This window comes from Salmo salar, chromosome ssa01 (genome assembly GCF_905237065.1).
Source record: "Salmo salar chromosome ssa01, Ssal_v3.1, whole genome shotgun sequence".
Classification (NCBI taxonomy): Eukaryota; Metazoa; Chordata; class Actinopteri; order Salmoniformes; family Salmonidae; genus Salmo; species Salmo salar.
In genome coordinates, this window is record NC_059442.1 from 120,662,206 (window position 1) to 120,665,439 (window position 3,234).

Genomic DNA, 3,234 nt, shown 5'->3' on the forward strand with positions numbered 1-3,234 from the left:
AAGCTACATGCCGCCACCTAGTGCTGGAGTGTGTGGTCAATCACGGTTTACAACATTTCTAAATCCTCCTGCTTAACTCAGTACTTCTGAGAAAATAAAAAGAGCCATACTAACTTCTAATAGACCCTCCTCCATCGCTCAAAATCCCCCCCCCTAACCCCATCCAACCTCAATGACCCTACACTTCAATCTTTCCCTCTTTTCAACATACTTAATATAATATAACAACACATGCTCCACCATTTCACCGACCATACACTCCAGACACAAACCATTCGCATGCTTCCCAACCAGATGTAATAATGAGTTCAATGTACGTCCTAAGCGCAATTGAGCAAACACCACCTCTTCCTTCCTAATCTGACCTTTTGACCTTGGTCCACGACCTTTCTTTGGAGGGCATATAAATGCCGGCCCTTGTGCTCAGAGTCTCATCTCTTCTGCTGCTCATCGATCAAAAGGGCTCTGATATTACATTTGGCCTCACCTCTACCCAGTGGAACATTAATATCAATTATATCTCGTTTCAAAGCTCTTTTGGCTAACTGGTCTACAATTTCATTCCCTTCCACACCCGAATGTGCTGGGACCCAGCAGAATCTCACTACTACACCCATTCTCTCAATTCTTCATAATAACATGAATACCTACAATAGTAGGTCACTTCTATTAGATTTACCAGATGATAAACTATTCATTAAAGAAAGAGAATCTGAGCATACTATAATTCTAACCGGTTGTATGTCCTCCACCCACTGGAAGGCAACTATTATCGCCAACAGTTCAACTGAGTATACTGGCAGTTCATCTGTTAGTCTTCTACATATCTGCACATCACATTCAGGAACTTAAAACACCTGCTCCTGTGCACCCACTATTTGGGTCCTTGGATCCATCTGTGAAAAGTAGTAAAAAAGCATAAAAACTTCTACCAATGTAATTGTCAACCAGTTTCCCTATATCACTGACTTCTGACCAATATTTCCTTTTCTCTACCAAGGTTAGATCAACAGCAGGATCTGGGAGTAACCATGGGGGAACATCCCCTATCACCACAGAAGGGCCAACCTGTAACTCCCTCAAACCACTCTCATCAGCAAGCTTTCCAAATGTCCAACCAAAACCACTGCCTTGTCTACTAGTATATTCCCAACAGTCATCTAGAACAGTAGCAGTGGGATGCTCAACCTCACAGCTTTTCAACCGAACCCAATAAACGAATGACAATTTTTTTTACACTGTATATCCAAAGGCATCTCACCTGCCTCCACTTGTAAGACACATACAGATGTTGATTTAAATGCACCAATACATATCCTTGAAGCTGTTGTCACGACTTCCGCTGAAGTTGGTCCCTCTCCTTGTTCAGGCGGTGTTCGGCGGTCGATGTCACCGGCCTTCTAGCCATCGCTGATCCATTTTTCATTTTCCATTGGTTTTGTCTTGTCTTACTTCACACCTGGTTTCAATCCCATCAATTACATGTTGTGTATTTAACCCTCTGTTTCCCCTCATGTCTTTGTCGGTGATTGTTTGTTGTATGTTTTCTGCAAGTCATGTTCTGGTATGCGATGGGTTTTGTACCCTTTTATATTATTTTTGTATATATTGGTTTTCTGTGTTTTTTAGCATTTATTAAACTGCTCCGTTTATACCAAGTTCACTCTCCTGTGCCTGACTTCCCTGCCACCAGCACGCACCCATTACAGCTATATACTGGATTCTGTCCAGCTTCTGAAGCCAAGTCTTCGCTACCATAAACTATACACCCGTAATCAATTGAGCTCTATAAATATCCATCAACGATTGTCTGTCAGCAACCCATTCATAACCAGAGACCGAGCGCATAAGATTCACCACCTTCTTCCACTTTGTTTCAACATTCATGACATGATCTTTCCATGAACGCTACTGGTCCAAAGTTTTAGAACACCTACTCATTCAAGGGTTTTTCTTTATTTGTAATATTTTCTACATTGTAGAATAGTACTGAAGACATCAGAACTATGAAATAGCACATATGGAATCATGTAGTCATCAAAAAAGTGTTAAACAAATCAAAATATATTTTATATTTGAGACCCTTTGCCTTGATGACAGCTTGGCGCACTCTTGGTATTCTCTCAACCAGCTTCATGAGGTAGTCACCTGGAATACATTTCAATTAACTGGGGGTATACAGAAGACAGCCCTATTTAGTAAATGACCAAGTCCATATTATGGCAAGAACAGCTCAACTAAGCAAAAAGAAACGACAGTCCATCATTACTTTAAGACATGAAGGTCAGTCAATACGGAACATTTCAAGAGCTTTTAAAGTTTCTTCAAATGCAGTTGCAAAAACCATCAAGAGCTATGATGAAACTGGCTCTCATGAGGACCGCCACAGGAATGGAAGACCCAGAGTTACCTCTGCTGCAGTGGATAAGTTCATTAGAGTTACCAGCCTCAAATTGCAGCCCAAATAAATGCTTCAGAGTTGAAGGAACAAACACATCTCAACATCAGTTGTTCAGTGGAGACTGCGTAAATTAGGCCTTCATGGCCGAATTGCTGCAAAGAAAACACTGCTAAAGGACACCAATAAGAAGAAGAGACTAGCTTGGGCCAAGAAATACAAGCAATGGACATTAGACCGGTGGAAATGTGTCCTTTGGCTCTGGAGTCCAAATTTGAGATTTTTGGTTTCAACCGCCGTGTCTTTGTGAGACGCGGTGTGGGTGAACGGATAATTTCAGCATGTGTTTTTCCCAATGTAAAGCATGGAGGAATAGGTGTTATGGTGTGGAGGTGCTTTGCTGGTGACACTGTCTGTGATTTATTTAGAATTCAAGGCACACTTAACCAGCATGGCTACCACAGCATTCTGCAGCGATACGCCATCCCATCTGGTTTGGGCTTTGTGGAACTATTATTTGTTTTTCAACAGGACAATAACCCAACACACCTCCAGTGTAAGGGCTATTTGACCAAGAAGGAGAGTGATGGAGTGTTGCATCAGCCTCCACAATCCCCCGACCTCAACCAAATTGAGATGGTTTGGGATAACTCGGACCGCAGAGTGAAGGAAAAGCAGCCAACAAGTGCTCAGTATATGTGGGAACTCCTTCAAGACTGTTGGAAAAGCATTCCAGGTGAAGCTGGTTGAGAGAATGCCAAGAGTGTGCAAAGCTTTCATCAAGGCAAAGGGTGGCTATTTGAAGAATCTCAAATATAAAATATAAACACTTTTTT